General features: G+C 34.6%; 1 protein-coding gene across 1 annotated transcript in view; it reads right to left on the bottom strand.

The window, feature by feature from the left end:
• The window catches only part of LOC143082209 (uncharacterized), a 48,593-nt gene extending 24,097 nt beyond the window's left edge, over window positions 1-24,496 (bottom strand). Inside the window, exon 1 of the mRNA XM_076257790.1 lies at window positions 24,407-24,496. The gene's annotated coding sequence lies outside the window, so the exon portion shown is untranslated. The remainder of the gene's footprint in view (window positions 1-24,406) is intronic.
• Window positions 24,497-24,533: the final 37 nt, after the last annotated feature.

The following is a 24,533-nucleotide window of genomic DNA, read 5'->3' on the forward strand; positions in this document are numbered from 1 at the left end:
TACCCCATGTCAGATTTGCTCTAAATGCTTTGGTTTTTGAGTTATAAGCCAAAAACTGCATTTTACCCCTATGTTCTATTTTTAGCCATGGCGGCCATCTTGGTTGGTTGGCCGGGTCACGCCACACATTTTTTAAACTAGATACCCCAATGATGATTGTGGCCAAGTTTGGTTTAATTTGGCCCAGTAGTTTCAGAGGAGATTTTTGTAAAAGTTTACGACGACGGACGACGACGACGGACGACGGACGACGGACGACGGACGACGGACGACGGACGCAAAGTGATGGGAAAAGTTCACTTGGCCCTTCGGGCCAGGTGAGCTAAAAATGGTTAAAAATTGACTATAAAGGGCAATAACTCCTAAAGTGGTCAACTGACCATTTTGTTTATGTTGACTTATTTGTAGATCTTACTTTGCTGAACATTATTGCTGTTTACAGTTTATCTCTATCTATAATAATATTCAAGATAATAACCAAAAACAGCAAAATTTCCTTAAAATTACCATTTCAGGGGCAGCAACCCAACAACGAAATGTCTGATTCAACTGAAAATTTCAGGGCAGATAGATCTTGACCTGTTGAACAATATTACTCCTGTCAGATTTGCTCTAAATGTTTTGGTTTTTGAGTTATAAGCCAAAAACTGCATTTTACCCCTATGTTCTATTTTTAGCCATGGCGGCCATCTTGGTTGGTTGGCCGGGTCACGCCACACATTTTTTAAACTAGATACCCCAATGATGATTGTGGCCAAGTTTGGTTAAATTTGGCCCAGTAGTTTCAGAGGAGAAGATTTTTGTAAAAGTTAACGCAGGACGACGACGGACGTCGACGACGACGACGGACGACGCCGGACGCCAAGTGATGAGAAAAGCTCACTTGGCCCTTTGGGCCAGGTGAGCTAAAAATGTCACGAATATGATGAATAATGGACCTTTTTCACGGTTGCATGTGGAATAAAAATGGCAAAACACGTTACGCGTAAATAACCTTTAATTACCACACTCTTAAGAATTTTAAAGTATTTTCAATATTCATTTGTAATTGAAATAAATATTTAATACCTATAAGACTTATAAATTCTTGCATCTTAAAAAAATGTTGATCAACAATAATTATTTTTCTACGTTATATTTAATTCATACAGTTTTAGTAAGGTTTCAAAAGTAATTGTCATGTAATATATCCATAAAAAAGAAAAAAAGACTTGAAGACAATTTAGATGAAATGATAGAGGAATTATTAAAAACTTGAATTTGTTTATTGATGGTAGTTATTAGACATTTCGAAAAAGAATTTTGAATATGAATTTATTTTTATTTAATTTCAATTATTTTTTATTTTTATTTTTAAATAGCAGTTAAAGTCTAATCTTTAAATACTGAATATTATTTTATGAATCATATGTATGCATTAATAAAAATAAAACTATTTTCCATTCATGAATATGTTGTCCTTGTACTATATATTGGACTTGATTCACCTGGTTATTGAGTATGCAAATTTCACAATGGCAGTTTTACAAAAATAGTTGATAAGAGGTAAATTTAGCAATGATTTGTATATGTTTATATACAAAGCAGCAAATTCATCTTGAACATGTTTTATTGCTTCTTCCCAAGCATACATACATTTGGTTTTTGATGAATAGGCAACTCATTCCCAACATACTGTTAATTCAGAAATTATTGACTGCATTTAATGTGATTTTATCATTTTAGAATAAAATGCAATATTATTTTGCTACATTATGAAAAATCCTGTTTAACTTTTATAAAAAAATTAAAAATGCTATAAATAATTGTGATTATAACCCTGTTACATCTTGCAATAATAAGAGCATCACAATAATTTTTGGATTTACAGTGTTATAAGCCTTATTTGTGAAAAGTGGTCACTATATTTTGCAGGTGGTTATTCATTTCGTCTGGTGTTGTTGTTTCATTGGCCACGTATTTAAATTGTATAGAGTTACCAATATTTATCAAACATATCCCTGTCACATTCAGTAAGTATCTGCCTGTAATTCAATGGTTGTTGCTGTGTTGCATGATTGATTTTTCGTTTCTTTTTGGGTACATTAATCAGGTCGTTCCTTTTTTCGTTTGTATTGTTTACATTTCTTATTTCAAGGCCTTTTGTAGCTGACTGTGGTAGGGGCTATGGGTTTTTTTATGAAGGCTGTTTGAAAAGTTATAGCTGTTAATTTGTGTTATAAGGTCTCTTGTGAAAGAATCTCATCGAAAATCATACCAAACTTCTTTTCTATATTTATTTGGTTTACTTTTTTCTTGAAGGTATATCACAGAACAATTCTTATATAGTAGATATTATAAGTCATATATCAAGGTATTTTGATAAATAACCTAAACCATGATATTCAAATCTGAGGTCCAGAACTTTAACATTTATTTATCTTATATGTCCTCATTGATTACATTACAAATAAAGTGTGTATGATTGTCACAAACAGCCTCAAATAATTATGCAGGATAATTAAAACCTTCCAGGAAACAAATTAAATCGATATCAATTTTTAAAAGTCAAAATAAATTAACCACAAAAAAATCAACCTGAGGATTAGACGTATGTTGCAGAGTCAATACAATTTCCCTTAGTCACTTAGAGTTTGCAGAAATTGGGAATTGCAATAGATCAGCAATTTGTACATGAAACACAAAGTAAAAATTAGGTAAATTCATTCACATGTGCAATAATCTACCCACTATTACATATTTTCAATAATGATGTGACAACAAAACTCATTAATATTGATTAATATCTCATTCACAGTAAATTTGTTCAAATCAAAAGCAAATAAAATCAACTAATGTTGTTGACCGCAGTCAGCAGTTGTGGGTTCATATATTGCTTTTCTTTTTTTTAAAGAAAGCAACTTGTTTTATTGATTTACAAGTCTGACTTTTCTCGCAATTAATGGTGTGGAGTAAACACCGCCGGTTTAGTGTTGATGTACTTAAGATGAACCTAGCGTTCTTAACATGTGAAGATCTTGTACAACATTTTTTAATGTATAGGGTCATATTGATGGAAGACTGGTTTTATTTCCATAAAATTTGTTGTTCTGTGGAATTCGAACTATCAATTTATCTTTTTTGTGTTCAAGGTTCATGTTGAACTTTCTTTAAATTTATTAAATTTGAGGTAGGGCCAATTTGATTCAATTTGTCCGGATTCTTTTCACAGAAGGGCCAATTTCAAAAAGTGCCAACAGAATAAAATTTACTATAAAAAAATAAAATAAAAATGCTTTTTTATCAATATCTCGATTTACATATATTATGATATGTGTGATAAATATTTAATTTAACCCTAAAAATGATGAAAGTCCAATGTGCGGAATTTAGGGTGTTTTTAGGTGGGAAAAACAGGGAATCCCCCAAGAAGGACATTTCAAACCAAAAAAAAAGTTATGTTTTTCGTGACTGTGGCAATTTATACTACGTTTTCCCTCAAAAATGAAATTGGTTTAGTGTATCCTTATTATATAAAAATCAATTTTTTGTAACATCTCTAAATTGTACCGATATAGCTCATTATTAAAATCATGATGGTCAAGTATCGCGGTGGCTGAACAATTGTTTTCCATCTAGGGTTCGAATCTCGCTCAAACTTTTTGCATTTTTTGTGCTGTTATATTAAATTTTAATGTTTCTATCATATTTTTTCGGATGTTTGTTTAATTCATAAAGTCATTCTGGTTCATTTTGACTATAAAGTATTTTATTAAAAAAAAAACCTGTATCGCTTATTGTGTGCATTCCTATGACTGTCCATATTCTTGACTTACTTTCTATCCATGTGTTTACATTGATAACATATATGCAAGGAACAACTGCCGTCAAACTGAAGAAGGTGCCTGTGCATAACCGATAACACGAGAATTGATTCTATAGCAATGAATCCCAAATGTCACGTGTGTAATATACACATAACATAAAATAAGGCCATTGTATACAAGTTTCAAAACAACACAAACAATTTTTCGACACTTTTTTTTAACATGGTATAATATGTAACAAATGCAGTCAACAGCAATCAGTTTTGTCGCCAATTCAGATACTAGTACTGATTTTTTTACCACCGTCCCTACACCGGTACCTACGTCATCATAAAATAAGACAACACCATAGAACAAGTCAATTACACTACAAATCGTGATTGTAGGTAAAACATCAAGAAGCTGTTGCATCTGTATCACAACGAAGGTCCGATTTGTTAAAATGCCAATAGGCCATAAAACATGTGTTAACGTATTGGTATGCGTTTACTTTTCTACATTGACTAGAGGTTTAGGGGGAGGGTTGATATCTCATAATTATGTTTAACCCCGCCGCATTTTTGCGCCTGTCCCAAGTCAGGAACCTCTGGCCTTTGTTAGTCTTGTATTTTTTTATTTTTTTAGTTTCTTGTGTCCAATTTGGAGTTTAGTATGGCGTTCATTATCACTGAACTAGTATATATACTTGTTTAGGGCCAGCTGAAGGACGCCTCCGGGTGCGGGAATTTCTCGCTGCATTGAAGACCTGTTGGTGACCTTATGTTGTTGTCAGCCTGTTCTATGGTCGGGTTGTTGTCTCTTTGACACATTCACCATTTCCATTCTCAATTTTAGTAACACAAGGTGTTCTATGGCCAGCTGATGTAATATGTTCTCCGGTTAAAATATATATTATCTTATCTTATCTGATAGACGATATAACCTTAAATGAACAGGACAAAAACAGATATACATATACTCAGAATGAGAAAAACAACATCCCATTTGAATGTGTTCCAATATTATTTGGCTTCTTGAAAAGTTACGTGGTATGGTACCTTATGCGCATAAAGGGTGTTAACAATTAAATAAAATCAATATAAAAAAATCAATAGTCTTGTCCTTGTTTTTTGTAGGAATACCTGTTTGATACGGTGCTTTTTGTCCGCAATTCGCTTTTTGTCCGCTTTTGCTTTTTGTCCGATAATTTTGCTTTTTGTCCGAAACTTTTGCTTTTTGTCCGTTGCTTTTTGTCCGTTTTGCCTTTTGTCCGATTATTTTGCTTTTTGTCCGAAACTTTTGCTTTTTGTCCGTTGCTTTTTGTCCGTTTTGCTTTTTGTCCGATAATTTTGCTTTATGTCCGATATAAAATGTGTATATTTTTGGCAGGTTTCATTTTGAACTTCAAAATACCATGTCCTTTTAGGAGTTAAATACAGACCATACTCACATTATAAATGATTTGTACATGAAATTTCATGTCTTTTACAATATATCGCATTACCTCTAAAATGGCTCGAAGCACTAATATCCTAGACCCGTAGGTGTTGGTCAACAGAGGGCAAGGGGAATACTCTTGTATATCCCTAAGTCTAAAAAAACAACTATTGAAAACTGGCTAAACTAAGACATACTCCAGGTAGGCCATTATACCAGAAAAAGAGGTAGTCAAACCCTTATAAATGGCTTATAGCACTTATGTCCTGGATCTACACGAGTTTATCAGCAACGAATTAAAAGGGGCTTGAGTTTCGCCGGTATATCACGAAGTAAAAATAAACCTCATTATTGCCAGCTCTTCAAACTAAGAGATTCTCCACGTTGGCCATTATACCAGAGGTATAGGTAGGCAGTGCCTCTTAAATGGTCCATGGGCCATGGCACTTATGTCCTCGACCCGTACGAGTTGGTCAGAAGAGGGTAAGGGAATACTCTAGTATATCACACAGTCCACCAAAAATAGTGACGGCTGCCCAAACTAAGACATTTTTAGGTGCGCCCTTATACTAGATGTTGGAGTAGTCATTCTCTTAAAAATGGCTCATAGCACTTATGCTATAGACCCGAACGAGTTTGTCAACAATGAGTTAAAAGGGGGATGAATTAGCCCGGTATATAACGAAGTTGAAATAAACTGTTGCCCGCTGGCTAAACTAAGAAATTATCCACGCGGGCCATAATATGAGAGGTAGAGGAAGGGATTGCCTCTATAAAATGACCATGAGCACGTATGACCTAGACCCGTACGAGTTAGTCAGCAAAGTGTAAGGTTGGTACCCTAGTATATAATAAAGTCGAACTAAACTATTGCTGGATGGCTAAGAGATTCTCCGCGTGGGCCATGATACCAGAGGTAGAGGTTGTCATTGCCTCTAAAATGGCCTAAATCACTTATTCCCTAGAGAAGTACGCGGTATCATCAAAGAGTTTAAAAGGGAGTTGGAACCTCTGTTTACAAAGAAGTCGAAATAAATTATTGCCGGCTTGCTTAAGTACGAGATTCTCCAAGTTGGCCATTAATCCTAGGTTAAATGTGTGCATTGCCTTTTAAATGGCTGATAAAACTAAAGCCCTAGACCTGTACGAGTTTGTCAGCAAAAGGTTAAAGGGGGGATGCGATGCCTCTTTTTACAACGAAAATATAAATTAAGCCGACTGGCCTTACTAAGAGATTCTATACGCGGGGTATTATATCAGAGGATGAGGTAGGCATTACCTCTAACATAGCCATAACACGTATGTCCCAGACCCGTGTAAGTTAATCAGCAAAGGGTAAGGGGGGTACCTAAGTATATCACAAAGTCGAAATAAACTATTGCTGGCTGGCTAAACGAAGAGATTCTCCACATGGGCCATGATACCAGAGGTAGAAGTGGCCATAGCCTCAAAAATGGCCACTTATGCTGTAGACCCGTACCAGTGCTTCAGCAAAGTGTTAAAAGGTGGAGGTGGTATCTATGTTTACAACGAAGTCGAAATGAATTATTGCCGGCTGGCCAAACAAAGAAATTCTCCACATAGGCCATTATAACAAAGGTAGTGGTGGACATTGCATCTAAAATGGCCCATACTTCTTATTCCATTGATCTGTACGAGTTTGTCAGCAAAGGGTAAGGAGGGTACCCTGGTATATAACAAAGTCGAAATAAACTATTGCCGGATGGCCAAAAATAAAAGATGATCCACGTTTATCATGATACCAGAGGTAGAGGTGGGCCTTGCCTTTAAAATGGTTTATAGCACTTATGCCAGCAAAAGGAAAGGAGGGTATTCTAGTATATCGCAAAGTCGTTATGAAATATTGCCGGCTGTTCAAACTACGAGATTCACCACATGGGCCATGCTACCAGAGGTATAGGTGGTCATTGCCTTTAAAATAGCCTATAGCACTTATATGGCATATACCCGTACGAGTTCGTCAGTAAAGAGCTAAAATGAGGAGGTGGTACCTCTGTTCACATTAAAGTCAAAATAACTGTAGCCGGTAGGCCAAACTCCGGGATTCTCTACGTGGATCGTTATACCAGAGGTAGAGGTTTATTTCGACTTCGTTGTAAACAAAGGTAACACCTTTTATTTTTAACCCCTTGCAGGCAAAATCGTACAGGTCTTTGGAATTAGTGTTATATGCCATTTTAAAGGCAATTACCATATCTATCTCTGGTAAAATGGCCTACGTGGAGAACCTCTTAGTTTGGCCAGCCGGCAATACTTTATTTCGACTTTGTTGTAAACAGAGGTACCATCTCCCCCTTTTGATTCATTATTGTCAAACTCGTACGGGTCTAGGGCATAAGTGCTATAAGAAATTTGTATGGCAATGCCCTTCTCTATCTCTGGTAAAATGGCCTACGTGGAGAATCTTTTAGTTTGGCCATCCGGCAATTATTAAAGTGTATTTCGACTTCGTTGCAAACAGAGGTACCACCTTACCTTTTTAATTCATTGTTGTCAAACTCGTACGGGTCTTGGGCCTAAGTGATCTGTGCCTTTTTTAAGGCAATGCCTACTTCTACCTCTGGCATCATACCCCACGTGGAGAATCTCTTGGCCAGCCGGCAATTGTTTATTTCGACTTTTTTATATACCAAGGTACTTCCCTAACCCTTTGCTGACTTACTCGCTGGCTTATCCCTTATTGTAAGTAAGTAAGTTCAATAAATATAAGACTATATGCCAGGTCTTTCTGACAACCAATTACAAAGAAATTGGGGTTTATCTAATGAGGCTTTTCCCAGGATGCAATTGTTCGTAGACTGTATACAGTTGACCAAATAATCCACAAATTCCGCAAAAGGATCTTTTAATTATAGGCCATGTCCATTTAGACATTAAGCAACAAAAGCCCAGCATGACCGATGCATTTGTCTTTAACATCTCCGATATTGATTCCGCGTGGCCTTCCAATTGACATGAGTGTCCATTGGTGTTCATTGTTAAACCTTTGGAGCTATATCAGTTTGTGTGGAAATTAAGAGCACGATGACCTTCCCTTGGTGATAACAACATGACCAACAACCATATCGTGTGTTACCAAAAGCCGTCAGCGATAGTCACACCGACAATTTGCTACCTTCGTGGACAAAAGCCTGGCTTTTCGCTGGATCCTAATTAACATCTAGTGTTGTCACTACCATTTGCTGTAGAGATTTAGTTGCACAACATAACAGAAACATTCTTTGTAAATACTCTATGTTGATATTTTGACATTTGGATGGTTCATATACCAATTGTAGCCGAAAAATGATAATGAAACATTTCTGTTTAATATCGATCTATTGTTGGAATTGTAAATTTTCATATTCAATTTTTGTTTGTTTAAAGATGACCATTTTAAATAAAGATTTTAATTTTTTAAAAAGCAAGTGTTAGACTTGTGCTTTTATTGCCACTCAGTTCATATAACCTGTCATTTTAGTCGAGCCTGTAACTTTTGTTGCAGAAAGCTCGACATATGAATAGTGATCCGGCGGCGGCGGCGGCGGCGTAAGTTAACTTCTGAAAAGCTTAATATTTTAGAAGGTGGAAGAATTGGATGCTTCATACTCTGTATATAGATGCCTCATGTTACGAAGTTCCTGTCAGTCACATGTCCAATGTCCTTGACCTCATTTTCATGGTTCAGTGATCACTTGAAAAAAAAGTTCAGAATTTTTGTAATGTTGAATTCTCTCTTATTATAAGAAATAGGATAACTATATTTGGTATGTGCGTACCTTGCAAGGTACTCATGCCCGTCAGATAGTTTTCACTTGACCTCGACTTCATTTCGTGGATCAGTGAACAAAGGTTAGAATAAGTTTTGGTGGTCAAGTCCACATCTCAGATACTATAAGCAACAGGGCTAGTATATTCGGTGTATGGAAGGACTGTAAGGTGTACATGTCCAACTGGCAGGTGTCATCTGACCTTGACCTCATTTTCACGGTTCAGTGATTATAGTTAATTTTTCTGTCTTGGTCTGTTTTTCTCATACTTTATGCAATGAGTCTACAATATTTGTTGTATGGAATGATTGTAAGGTGTACATGTGTAGCGGGAAGATATCATCTGACCTTGACCTCATTTTCATGGTTCAGTGGTCAAAGTTCAGTTTTTGAGTTTTGGTCTTTTTATCTAATATTATATGCCAAAGGTCACTATATTTGGTGCATGAAAATATCTTATGATCTATATATAAATCTCCCAGGTTTTATTTGACCATGACCTCAATTTCACGGTTCATTGCACAGTGTTAAGTTTTTGTGTTTTGGTCTGTTTTTCTTAAACTATAAGTAATAGGTCAAGTATATTTGTTGTATCGAAGAATTGTTAGCTGTTCATGTCTGCCTGGTATGGTTCGTCTGACCTTTACCTCATTTTTATAATTCATTTGGTCTTTGTTTAGCTATCTTGGTTAATGTTAAGTTTATGTGGCAGTTGTAATAAATCTTTATACTTAGGGCTATCAACATAATATTAATGATGAGTAAAGTAGGCGAAACATTTCAATGTGTGCACTCTTGTTTAAATGTGCTTATTTATCCGAGTCCTGGACTGCATTCCAGTGGCTTTCATTCGTTTACTTTTGTGTAAATTTTATACAGATCAGTATTTTTTCAAATGTTTTACCAATATTTTAGCTGCATGTAACATCTTGAACACTCAGAACAGCAAAACAAAATTTAGATTTCAGAAATAAATAGCCTTTAGTCATCGACGAATAGCCGATGATTTCAAGAGTTGTTTCCGTTAAAGGATGATTCCTTTTTTTTTGTGCAATACTTGCTCTTTCGGAGGCTCGAGGGTAATTTCAGCAAAAATTTTATCATTTTTGTTTTCATTACAAATTTTATTTATTACACTATTAGTTATAACTTTATGAATTGGCTCAAAAATCAACCCAAAAAATCGAATGATTTTGGCCTCAGATTTATTTTTCAAATGTTTATATCACTGTAAAAGCTCCAAATTGTCTCCCTTTAGTGCAATAATGACATTTTGTTTTGGCATTAGAATTAAAATGTCTTTTTCAACTCATCGGTGACCTATAGATATTTTTCAAATATGCTTTACGTAAACTAAACAGTTGTAAAATTAAATCGATTTCTGTAATTTAGTTCTTTTTTTATTTCGATATATATATCTCTCTATTTCTCCTATTAGTTCAACTTAAAAACAGTACCTTAACAAAAATGGTTGCTTCTTTCGAGGGCAGATTGTGAGCTTAAGTGAACGATAACCCCATGTTTTTATTTGATTTTTCTATTTAGTATATGATAAAAGTTCATCTATAGAAAAACAAGCAAAATCCTACATGTATATTTAAAAAATAATGGATTAATACCCTCCAGTCCCCTTAACGACAAAAAAAATAAATAGAACATTGCGTTTAAGTATCACCTACAGTATTTTACAACCTCCATTGGTGATACATTATATGTATTTCTGCTGTTGTTTTATATAAGTTATTGTCCTGAATAAACATCTTTATGCGTTTTTGCGTTTCAGTTTTTATTGTGAAATTTCTTCAATCAGCCAAGACAAACTTTAAATTTCGCCTTAACGATGTTTTCGCGAGAAATCCATGTATTATTATCGAATTACTACATTTAATCATTGTCTAGTGCCCTAAAATGAGATTTTCCGAGACGCTGGGTTTGAAATGGGATACCCTATTTAATTTAAACAATATTTGCAATCTTTTCAAAAAGATGCAGATGGGAATTTTCGTTCCTTATGAAAGTGTTCGCAAGGAGTTAAATTATAAACTCCTTATAGGATTATCAAAAAGCAACTATTAAGGACCCCCTTGGAATAAAGATCTTCCAAGACAACGTGTTCGAGAGTTTGAGTTTAATACATGACTTTTTAAAACTTAATGGACGGAGCAGGATTATCTTACTCTTCCAGTTAACCATACATCATCACAGTTGCATTGGTTCTTGTTGCTCAGATTTTAAATTTCAATGATTTCGTCCGAGACCACAATTGTCGTTCCTTGATTTTCGTTATTAGTCCCTAGTGATAACAGTGGGTTACTTGCCAATAATTTTTATACCCCTTCCTTCTCCTTGTTTAATGCCTCACATTGTAAGTAGGGGGGGGGGGTGAAATTACACTGTAAAAAAATTTGGGTCCAGAATTTTACAGGAAAGTATTGATTTGGTCCAGCTGAAAAAGGTTAAAAATTAGCACTTCGGAAGCTGTCAAAAGATTTCAAGACACCTTAAACACAAAATTGTCCATATTTTGAGTTAGACGCGATGAAGTTTTCTATAATTTTGATATAATTTGTCCCAAAATTAGTACAACACACTGTAAAAGTTTCATTGAGAAAGCGCAGGTGGGATTTTTTTAATTTTCATTTATGTTCTAAAAGAAATGCACTACGAATTAATTGTGTTCTCGGACCATTTGTTTTGTGGACTGTTGTGTATCTTGTTGTTTTTCATTCAGCTGCGGCTTTGTTGGTTTGTTTCAACCCTTTTTAGTGTGATTATCCTTTGGTACACTTTGCCTCTCTCTTATATATGATATCGCAATAATTATATATATGTAAGCGTTCATATACATTTATATGGATACAATATTGAATTAAAATAGACATAATAATTAGATGAGTGAAAAAAAGAAAATGAAGTAATAATTGTACGTGTGAGGAGTTGGCATTCTTATAAAAAAGAAGATGTGGTATTATTGCAAATGAGACAACTATCCACAAAAGACCAAAATGACACAGACATTAACAGCATTAGGTCACCGTACGGCCTTCAACAATAAGGAAAGCCCATACAGCATAGTCAGCTATAAAAGGCCCCGATAAGACAATGTAAAACAATTCAAACGAGAAAACTAACGGCCTTATTTATGTCAAAAAAATAAATGAAAAAACAAATATAAATGTAACACATAAACAAACGACAACCACTGAATATACAGGCTCCTGACTTGGTACAGGCACATACATAAATAATGTGGCGAGGTTAAAGTCTTTTACACTAGAAATATTTTAGATCTTGTTATATAGACTAATTCTTATTCATTCTGGTCGTAAGTTAGTCTGTCATCCTCAAACGTGTGAGCAATGGTGTACGTACACCAATTTGTAGAATACATGGGATATTCAAAGATTTAAACGAACGTTAAGTCTCAGAGGCATGACTTTTTATTAGTTGTTAGTGGCTTTGAAATAGCTGTCAGATAACTGCGAGTACTCTCAGATCTGTTCATTGTGACTTTTTGTGTCGGGATGTATAAGTACCCGGCCACGTCCACTTGTATTTGTGTCTATCTGATGAGTTAAGCCTTTTCAACTGATTTTTATAGTTCGTTCTTATGTTGTACTGTTATACCACTGTCCCAGGTTAGGGGGAGGGTTGGGATCCCGCTAATATGTTTAACTCCGGCACATTATTTAAATCTGTGCCTGTCCCAAGTAAGGAGCCTGTAATTCAGTGGTTGTCGTTTGTTTATGTGTTACATATTTGTTTTTCGTTCATTTTTTTACTTAAATAAGGCCGTTAGTTTTCTCGTTTGAATTGTTTTACATTGTCTTATCGGGGCCTTTATAGCTGACTATGCGGTATGGGCTTTGCTCATTGTTGAAGGTCGTACGGTGACCTATAGTTGTTAATGTTTGTGTCATTTTGGTCTTTTGTGGACAGTTGTCTCATTGGCAATCATACCACATCTTCTTTTTTATATGCTCGAAACTTTAGAATAGTTTAGAAATTTATCAAATCAAATAATCCTTGAGTGATGGTTTCGTTATTGAAATTCTAAATTGATGTTTAACCGCGCTAAATATTATATATGATAATCATACGAATAAGTCAGGAACGGAGTTTCAATCTGTAATTCAATAGTTGTTGTTTGTTTCTGTTTTTGTTTGTCGTATAGTGTTTTGTAAATCAATGGTTTTCTCGTTTGAATAGTTTTATCATTATGTTAAATGGTGTCGACGTTTGCTACATGTGGAAGTGCACACATTTACGACATGTTATTGCTTAAACGCACAGTTTCTTCTTCCCGCTAATAATATATAGTCACCATTTGCACTTATATGCGAATGGCCGATTGACAGTCGCTCCAAAATATTTTGCAACATTTCAGTTAAAAAAAAACTTTTTTAAGTCTGGTAATATTTTCGTCATATTTCCAACAACTTTATTTTTCTTAAACATTACAAATATTACAAATATAACAAACAAACAAACTTCATTTTTGAAACACTATCACAAAGTTTACGTAATACATGTGAAGCTATTTATTTAGATAAACTGTATTGATCCATACATTTCGGAATTATTTAGCAACTATATCCAAATGACGAGGAAGTTCGAGGTTATTCAAGTAATAAGATTAAGGAAACTTTGGTTAACACAACAGCATTTTCAACAAAGTAGTTTATTTTTGTTTGACAAACTCGAAAAGAGGGGAAAAAGTAATAAAAATTAATGGTTAATTAAGCATTTACTTAATTTCTATCACGAAATAAATGCGTTTAATATTTTAGATACAGATACAATATAGTGCATTCGTAAATGTAAAACACTTTTTAATAGAAAATTTAAAAGAGATACATCAACAGTGTTTATTTTAGAATTGCTCAAGTCTGTAGGGCTTATTCCCGATTGTCCCACTTTTTTTAAATTAAGAGCTCATATTGTCCCACATGAAAAGTTCTGACTGGTCCACATTATTTTATGAGGCGAAATGTTCTTATCCCTTGTTAGATTGTCTCTATGGTTTTGTTTCAGATATATAAGCCAAAATCTACATTTTATGCGATGTTCTTCTTTTAGACATTGCGGCCATCTTAATTATTGGGCGGGGTCATCGGATACTTTTTTGAAACTAAATACCCTAAGGATGATTTTGGCCATGTTTGCTTTAATTTTGCCAGTAGTTTCAGAAGAGAAGATTTTTGTAAAAATTAATGACGACGACGAATAATGAGAAAATGAGAAAAGCTCACTTAGTCCTATGGTCCAGGTGAGCTAAAAAGCAAAACGGACAAAAAGCAACGGACAAAAAGCAAAAGTGTCGGACAAAAAGCAAAATTATCGGACAAAAAGCAAAACGGACAAAAAGCAACGGACAAAAAGCAAAAGTATCGGACAAAAAGCAAAATTATCGGACAAAAAGCAAAACGGACAAAAAGCAACGGACAAAAAGCAAAAGTATCGTACAAAAAGCAAAATAATCGGACAAAAAGCAAAAGCGGACAAAAAGCAAATCGCGGACAAAAAGCACCGTATCACCTGTTCAAGGTATGAAAATAGATGATGTGACGTATTTTAATGCACTATAATTAGCATCTATCGGACTATTTAAAACATGATTTCCCTATCTTATCGAATTAAAAGAATTGAGGGGAAATTGGCCATACCTCTTTGTTTTGTTTTAACCTCAATTTACTCTGATTACAGACAAACCTGTGCATCTGGAAAAGTTTTAAATAACAATGCAATTTGTAAAAAGCAATTATGAAAAAGATGAACCAACGACAACCACTGAAATACTGACTTGGGACAGGTTAATAAAGAATGTAGCAGGGTAAAATGTTTGTTAGTTCCTTTTTTGTGTTTTTAATTGTTAAATACTTTTTTACGATATTGTTTATTCATAGTGACGTTCAAATTTCAATGAACCAAATTTCGTTTTAACTCGCAAATTATAAAGTCAGAAATTTCCTTAAAAGCACATAATTTTTTTATTTACAAATATCAAGGAATAAATATAACTTATTCCTTACGTCGTTACTACAATCCCCTTCCCTTTAACGAATGTGACCTACCGAATTAGACTATTTTATCGGATTTGTAATAACCTAAGCAACACGACGGGTGCCACATGTAGAACAGGATCTGATTACCCTTCCGGAGCACCTGAGATCCCCCCTAGTTTTTGGTGGAGTTCGTGTTGCTTATTCTTTAGTTTTCTGTGTTGTGTCATGTGTTCTATTGTTTGTCTGTTTGTCTTCTTTCATTTTTAGCCAGGCGTTGTCAGTTTATTTTCGATTTATGAGTCTGGTATCTTTCGTCTCTCTTTTATTGCTATTTGTCCGCCATTACTGGACATCATAAAAGTTCCCGTAACATTTTGGAGTCAGAATAAAAAATATCTGACCCCACAATGGAAAAGTGATTGTTGTATGACGTCAAAAGTTCAAGTGTGACAGATTATCGGATCAATCGGAACAGATTTTCAAATAGGTATCAGGTGTATTTGGTTTTGTTCAAAATTACTGCGAAGTAGTTGTTTTCCAATGCTACATTTCCCCTAATGGACGGGAGAACTCATGGATCTGGCATCATTTTGGGGGCTTTTTTCCTAACTTTTTACCTGATTGTATGGTGAGGGTCAATTTCAATGACTATGCATGCAGACCACTTATATAAAATGAATAAACCCCGATGACAGGATTCAAATTGTGTACATCAGACAGGAGTTACATTAAAAAAAAAAGACTCATCAGTGACGCTCGAATAAAAAAAAACTTCACTTATTTTAGTAATACTTTCTCAGGTAATCTAAGGTACACATTTATTTGATTGGAAGTATAAAAAAGAAGATGTGGTATGATTGCCAATGAGACAACTGTCCACAAGAGACTTAAATAAGACAGAAATTAACAACTATAGGTCACCGTACGCCCTTTAACAATGAGTAAAGCCCATACCGCATATTCAGCTATAGAAGGCCCTGATAGACAATGTAAAACAATTCAAAAAAGAAAACTAACGGCCTTATTTATGTACAAAAAAATGAACGAAAAACAAATATGTAACACATAACAAAAGACAACCACTGAATTACAGGCTCCTGACTTGAGACAGACACATACATAAATAATGTGGCGGGGTTAAACATGTTAGCGGGATCCCAACCTCCCCCCTAACCACGGACAGTGGTATAACAGTACAACATAAGAATGAACTACAAAAATCAGTTGAAAAAGGCTCAACTCATCAGATGGACAAAAATAATTTGAGACTTGCTTGAACCTGTAGAAACCTTATCGGTTTTTTATAACATAAATCATGACTAAATTAAATACAGTTATTATCATCTTTTCGTTATTTGTTTCTTGGCATAATATTAAGTTATGTTTTTATAAACAAAAATCTGGCTTTTCCTTATAAAATTTATATAATGTATGTGTACTAATTGCTATTCTATTCAACCAGGAAAAAGTTGTTTTATCTTTTTGTTGTTGCTGATATTAGCCTACAATAACTGCGACTACTCTTAGACAGTTTTTTCTAATGTTATACTATTACACCTCTCTGTCACGTTAAGATTCACTGGCGTAGCACACGGTACGGTTGGTACGGTTCCGACCGTACCAATTTTTACTGCAGGTACGGAAAACCGTACCAAAAAAATCAAAATATTAAATAAAAAATATGCTAGCATAGTATGCAAACTTCCATACAATAAATGTTTTACATTTACCTCTGCCTGTTTTCTTAAAGAAAGAAAACCGCAGTACCGTAATCAGTTTATTGATTACCAATTAATGATTAATTAATCAAAATTGTTAAAGATGCTGTTGCGGATAATGTTGGGTGTTGTTATTGGTTCATGCGCCAATCTGACACAGACTGAATAAACTGAAACGGATGGATAATCTGAAGAATGCTATAGCTAGCAACAATCGCCAGCTAATTCGGAAAATCTCCACATGATGTTACTAGCTCTTTAAGTTTAACGCATCAGTTTGGAAATATTTTCAAGGTCGAAGAAGCTAGCATTTTTTTTTATTAATTGTTGCAAGTTTTGATTCCAGATGATGTAGGTATAAACCTCAAAACAATTGGAAAAAGTAATATTATTGTTTGCACAATGCCATATCCTTAGGTTTGCAGGTAAACGATATATGTAATGATTTCACTCGTTTTTTTTAATAAAACCACCACAAGTCAAGTTCAAAATCAGTTGATTAATTGTTTATTTTCTTAACGTACAGTTGCAAATATTTCGAGCATAATGTCAATTGAAATCAGAGGTGAGGGTTTTTTTATAATGTAAGATACCGTATTGCAAAAGGGAATATAACCTTTATCGGGACTCCGGAATTGTTCATTAAAAGTCGGGATTGGTTATGTTCGGGACTTCGTAAGACCTCTAAGGCTTCGTACCCCTTTCTGCACTGTGCCTTTCTTTGAGTGCCCTTCCGTAACATAAAACCCGAGCATAAATCACCATTATTTCACATATCTATACTTCAGCAGGAGGCGGTTTTCGTGAGACCGCTGATTTACTCTTTCCATTGTTTATTACAATAATTTTGAAAAACTGTAGGAATGGTGTAGAATTTATGTAGAAAGTACATTGTATTTTTAAAAAAGAATCGCGATCAAGGGACAAAAGACAAACCAGAGAACAAATAAGACACACAAGGACAACCAGCACCATTCAACATTGAAAACTATCAAATCAAATTAGAAACACGGACCCCTAAAAAAACTGGTGCAACTAAAGGTGCTCCAGAAGCGTAAGGAGGTCCTTCTTGCAAGACGGTAAAAATCACGGTAATTGCGACAGGCTCTCTAGTAAATGTGCATATGACAAAATCGTACACAATACTTATAAACAAGATACAAATTATCAAGAACACTTATAGTATAACTAATCGCCGTATTTAAATATAAAAAAATAAGACAACGCGTGACCGAACGACGCATGGATTAAACGAGTGCGCAGCACGAGTTTAATCCATAGCGGCGTTCGGTCACAAGTTGTCTTATTTTTGATATTCAAATACGGCGATTAGTTATACTTTTTATTACATTGTCAAATGGCTTTTTTTTATGAAATTAATGTAGAAAATGTAAGGAACTATATGTTTTTCCTACGCATTTACAATTTGTTTTGATCCGACGTTATCGACGTCTTGACAACGCCTATTGTTGTATGACGTCAGAGAGTGAAATAACCACGTTTATTTCACATGTGAAATTATCGGTTTTTATTTAACTGGGAAATCAATGTAATTCATTGCAACCAATGTAATAAAGTGATTTATTTCAGTTCTTCATCTTGACAGTCGCTGCATGAGCATTTAAAATAATTATATCCTACCAGGTAAAGATGACCCCCTAGTGTCGACTTAAGTGATTGTCCTGAACGTTCACATTAAAACATTTAACATGTTAACCCTGCCGCAATTTTGCGCCTGTCCCAAGTCAGGAACCTTTGTTTTTCTTGTTTGTTTTTAATTTTAGTTCTTTTGTGTGTTATGGGGTCTAAAAAAGTGTGCACCCCCCAAAACACGTTGTTTCTGGGCCGGCAGTCCTATAATAAAAGACTTCTGAGGTTCATATCATTTATACTCAACGTTTTTTATCATGTATTTTTTTTTACTATCAATGTTTAACCCGAGTTGGGGTTTGATAGTAAAAAAAATCAGATACTATCCGAATTCGGGTTCAACATTGATAGATAAAAAAATATCCGCTAAAAATCTTTGAATGTAAATGATATGAACCTCGGAAGTCTTATATTATAGGACTACCAAGACCGGCTGCAGTTTATCCCATGCATGCAGTGTCTGAGGATTGTCGTAGTTTTTTTTACCCATTTCCGATCCTCATTCATTTTTTTATTCACTATAGCTCAAAAGTTGCTAGCCGCACTTTGATTGTTTTATTTTAAAAATAATAATAGTAAGATCTTATAATAAATAAGCTGACAGAAATCACTTGTAAATCATGAATGTTGCACAATGATTTGTCGCGAGGTATAGTATGAAAGTGTTGTTCTCATTTACAAATCTTGCTATGTAAATGACTACAAAAGACACAGACATTCATTTTTTTTTCAAATTGTCTTGTAAAAAATGCTGCGGTTCAAAAACATTTTTTAGTGCCAGGAAACACTCAGAATGCAGGATTTTAACGCTATAAACCCCAGAGCTTCTGGGGGCCTTGAGCGGCCCCCATACCCCCTGCCGTAATGCAGCCTCGCTATGCGAGGCTGGATGGGCCACTTCGTGTCCCATATGTCTAATTTGCCGAAACCGTACCATGATTTTTCGGCATGCTACGCCTATGTAAGATAGGATTGAACACTCACAAAGTTGGGGATATGTATCAAGTCTCATATGGGTGAACAATTTATGATTGGGTTTTGGACCTTTATCATCTTAGTTACATCATTTAGTCTATCGATATATATGGTGATGATTTACTTAAGTCGAACATTGTTATAAATCTATCTTAAATGAATATAGTCTTACAGTTTTATTGCATTTTGTTAGCTTTGTTTTTCACTTTTTTATTGCAAACTATGACAAATAGGTCAATAACAACAAATCATTTAAAAAAAATACACATGAGTAATCAAGTGTGATAATAGCTGTTCATAGCTAATCAAGTGTCATTTATTTTTGTTAATGACTTAAATACACCCACCTAACATACAATTTCTTTTTTGAATGCAAGAATAATGATTTAACTTTGATTTTCTACTGGAAGTATCCGTGAATTGAAATTGCACCTATGACCTTTGAACCCGCTTTGAAAAAAATTGCACCATGATTTCTTTAGACAACCGGGATATTTAGAAAGTACACATTCTTAGCTTTCCATTGATACATGTATATAATTTAGCCGTATGTTAGGTACGTGCATTAAAAATGTATATTTGGCTCTCATATCACTCGCCTATCGTTGCAACAATTGTCTTTTTACCCACAAAGTTAATTATTGTAAAGATGTTTTTACGACATGCATACCGTAAACCATAGCTACTAGTAAATTATTAAAATTAAGATGATAGAACTTTCTATGATTTTCTGTGTTACAATTAGTTGTTCGAAAAAGTGATTTGGAATATTCTATGATGAATATCGGGACCTTTTATTTAATAGAAGGCTGTCCAGTATGGATTTCTCTCATTGTTGAATACCGTATGTGTGTCAATGAACGAAAGGAGGGTGTAGAATGTGTGTCAATGAATGGAGGGAGAATACAGAATGTGTCAATAAATGAAAGGAGAATATATAATGTGTGTCAATGAATGAAAGGAGGGTGTAGAATGTGTGTCAATGAATGAAAGGAGAATGTATAATGTGTGTCGATGAATGAAAGGAGAATATAGAATGTGTCAATGAATGAAGGGAGGGTGTAGAATGTGTGTCAATGAATGAAAGGAGTGTGTAGAATGTGTGTCAATACATTTCATTTATTGACACACATTCTACACCCTCCCTTCATTCATTGACGCATTCTACATTCTCCTTTCATTCATTGACACACATTCTACATTCTCCTTTCATTTATTGACACACACCCTCCCTTCATTCATTGACACATTCTTTATCTCCTTTCATTCATTTACACACATTCTACATTCTCCTTTCATTCATTGACACACATTCTACACCCTCCCTTCATTCATTGACACACATTCTGCATTCTCCTTTCATTCATTGACGCATTCTACATTCTCCTTTCATTCATTGACATACATTCTACACCCTCCCTTCATTCATTGACACACATTCTACATTCTCCTTTCATTCATTGACACACATTCTACATTCTCCCTTCATTCATTAAAACATTCTATATTCTCCCTTCATTCATTGACACACATTCTACATTCTCCTTTCATTCATTGACACACATTCTACATTCTCCTTTCATTCATTGACACACATTCTACACCCTCCCTTCATTCATTGACATACATTCTATATTCTCCTTTCATTCATTGACACACATTCTACACCCTCCCTTCATTCATTGACGCATTCTACATTCTCCTTTCATTCATTTACACACATTCTGCATTCTCCTTTCATTCATTGACGCATTCTACATTCTCCTTTTATTCATTGACACACATTCTACACCCTCCCTTCATTCATTGACACATTCTATATTCTCCTTTCATTCATTGACATACATTCTACATTCTCCTTTCATTCATTGACACACATTCTACATTCTCCTTTCATTCATTGACACACATTCTACATTCTCCTTTCATTCATTGACACACATTCTACACCCTCCTTTCATTTATTGACACACATTCTACACCCTCCCTTCATTCATTGACGCATTCTACATTCTCCTTTCATTCATTTACACACATTCTGCATTCTCCTTTCATTCATTGACGCATTCTACATTCTCCTTTCATTCATTGACACACATTCTACATTCTCCTTTCATTCATTGACACACATTCTACACCCTCCCTTCATTCATTGACACACATTCTACATTCTCCTTTCATTCATTGACACACATTCTACATCCTCCTTTCATTCATTAAAACATTCTATATTCTCCTTTCATTCATTGACACACATTCTACACCCTCCCTCCATTCATTGACACACATTCTACATTCTCCTTTCATTTATTGAATGAAAGGAGAATGCAGAATGTGTGTAAATGAATGAAAGGAGAATATAGAATGCGTCAATGAATGAAGGGAGGGTGTAGAATGTGTGTCAATGAAAAAAGGAGAATGTAGAATGCGTCAATGAATGAAAGGAGAATGCAGAATGTGTGTAAATGAATGAAAGAAGAATGTAGAATGTGTCAATGAATGAAGGGAGGGTGTAGAATGTGTGTCAATGAATGAAAGGAGAATGTAGAATGTGTCAATGAATGAAGGGAGGGTGTAGAATGTGTGTCAATGAATGAAAGGAGAATGTAGAATGTGTGTCAATGAATGAAAGGAGAATGTAGAATGCGTCAATGAATGAAAGGAGAATGCAGAATGTGTGTCAATGAATGAAAGGAGAATATAGAATGTTTTAATGAATGAAGGGAGAATGTAGAATGTGTGTCAATGAATGAAAGGAGAATGTAGAATGTGTGTCAATGAATGAAAGGAGAATATAGAATGTGTGTCAATGAATGAAACGAGAATGTAGAATGTATGTCAATGAATGAAAGGAGAATATAGAATGTGTCAATGAATGAAGGGAGAATGTAGAATGTATGTCAATGAATGAAAGGAGGGTGTAGAATGTGTGTCAATGAATGAAGGGAGGGTGTAGAATGTGTGTCAATGAATGAAAGGAGAATGTAGAATGTGTGTAAATGAATGAAAGGAGATAAAGAATGTGTCAATGAATGAAGGGAGGGTGTAGAATGTGTGTCAATGAATGAAAGGAGAATGTAGAATGTGTGTCAATGAATGAAAGGAGAATGTAGAATGTGTGTAAATGAATGAAAGGAGATAAAGAATGTGTCAATGAATGAAGGGAGGGTGTAGAATGTGTGTCAATGAATGAAAGGAGTGTGTAGAATGTGTGTCAATGAATGAAAGGAGAATGTAGAATGTGTGTAAATGAATGAAAGGAGATAAAGAATGTGTCAATGAATGAAGGGAGGGTGTAGAATGTGTGTCAATGAATGAAAGGAGTGTGTAGAATGTGTGTCAATGAATGAAAGGAGAATGTAGAATGTGTGTAAATGAATGAAAGGAGATAAAGAATGTGTCAATGAATGAAGGGAGGGTGTAGAATGTGTGTCAATGAATGAAAGGAGTGTGTAGAATGTGTGTCAATGAATGAAAGGAGAATGTAGAATGTGTGTAAATGAATGAAAGGAGAATATAGAATGTGTCAATGAATGAAAGGAGAATGTAGAATGTGTGTCAATGAATGAAAGGAGGGTGTAGAATGTGTGTAAATGAATGAAGGGAGAATATAGAATGTTTTAATGAATGAAGGGAGAATGTAGAATGTGTGTAAATGAATGAAAGGAGAATGTAGAATGTGTTAATGAATGAAAGGAGGGTGTAGAATGTGTGTCAATGAATGAAGGGAGGGTGTAGAATGTGTGTCAATGAATGAAAGGAGAATGTAGAATGTGTGTAAATGAATGAAAGGAGAATATAGAATGTGTGTCAATGAATGAAGGGAGAATGTAGAATGCGTCAATGAATGAAAGGAGAATATAGAATGTGTGTCAATGAATGAAAGGAGAATATAGAATGTGTGTCAATGAATGAAAGGAGAATGTAGAATGTGTGTCAATGAATGAAAGGAGAATGTAGAATGTGTGTCAATGAATGAAAGGAGGGTGTAGAATGTGTGTAAATGAATGAAGGGAGGGTGTAGAATGTGTGTCAGTGAATGAAAGGAGAATGTAGAATGCGTCAATGAATGAAGGGAGGGTGTAGAATGTGTGTCAATGAATGAAAGGAGAATGTAGAATGCGTCAATGAATGAAGGGAGCATGTAGAATGTGTGTCAATGAATGAAAGGAGAATATAGAATGTATGTCAATGAATGAAGGGAGGGTGTGGAATGTGTGTCAATGAATGAAAGGAGAATGTAGAATGCGTCAATGAATGAAAGGAGAATGTAGAATGTATGTCAATGAATGAAAGGAGAATATAGAATGTGTCAATGAATGAAGGGAGGGTGTAGAATGTGTGTCAATGAATAAAAGGAGAATGTAGAATGCGTCAATGAATGAAAGGAGAATGTAGAATGTGTGTCAATGAATGAAAGGAGAATATAGAATGTGTGTCAATGAATGAAAGGAAAATGTAGAATGTGTGTCAATGAATGAAAGGAGAATATAGAATGTGTGTCAATGAATGAAAGGAGAATGTAGAATGTGTGTCAATGAATAAAAGGAGAATGTAGAATGCGTCAATGAATGAAAGGAGAATGTAGAATGTGTGTCAATGAATGAAAGGAGAATGTAGAATGTGTGTAAATGAATGAAAGGAGAATATAGAATGTGTGTAAATGAATGAAAGGAGCTTGTCCATCACAAAATATTTTAAATAAATATTAAAACGGGTATAAATGAACAAATATGATGTTCAGTAGTTGTCGTTTGTTGTGGTCCATGTTCATATTAAGTGCTTCCCATTTCTCTTAGTTCATGTATTTTATTAAGATTAGACCTTTTGTTCTCACGTTTGAATGTTGTTTTGACTGATATTACACTAATAATTTTTGGGGCCCTTGTTATCTTGCTGTTCGGTGTTAGGCAGGGGTCCGTGTTGAAGACCGTACTTTTACAAATTGTGATTCAGATGGAGAATTGTCTCATTTGCACTCATATTACACATCTTCGTATATATCTAAATAATCAATTACTTGTAAAAGTTAATTTTCGTTCAATTATCCTTAAAAAAATACTTACCAAGCTATAAAGGCAGTTTTCAATCTCCGTCAAAATTTGCAGTTAAACTGTTGAGTATTTCCAAAAAATTAAATTTTACTTTCATTTTCGATAATCTGGTTGATGGAAATTTTCAATGTTATTTATA

Source organism: Mytilus galloprovincialis, chromosome 7 (assembly GCF_965363235.1).
Source record: "Mytilus galloprovincialis chromosome 7, xbMytGall1.hap1.1, whole genome shotgun sequence".
Lineage (NCBI taxonomy): Eukaryota > Metazoa > Mollusca > Bivalvia > Mytilida > Mytilidae > Mytilus > Mytilus galloprovincialis.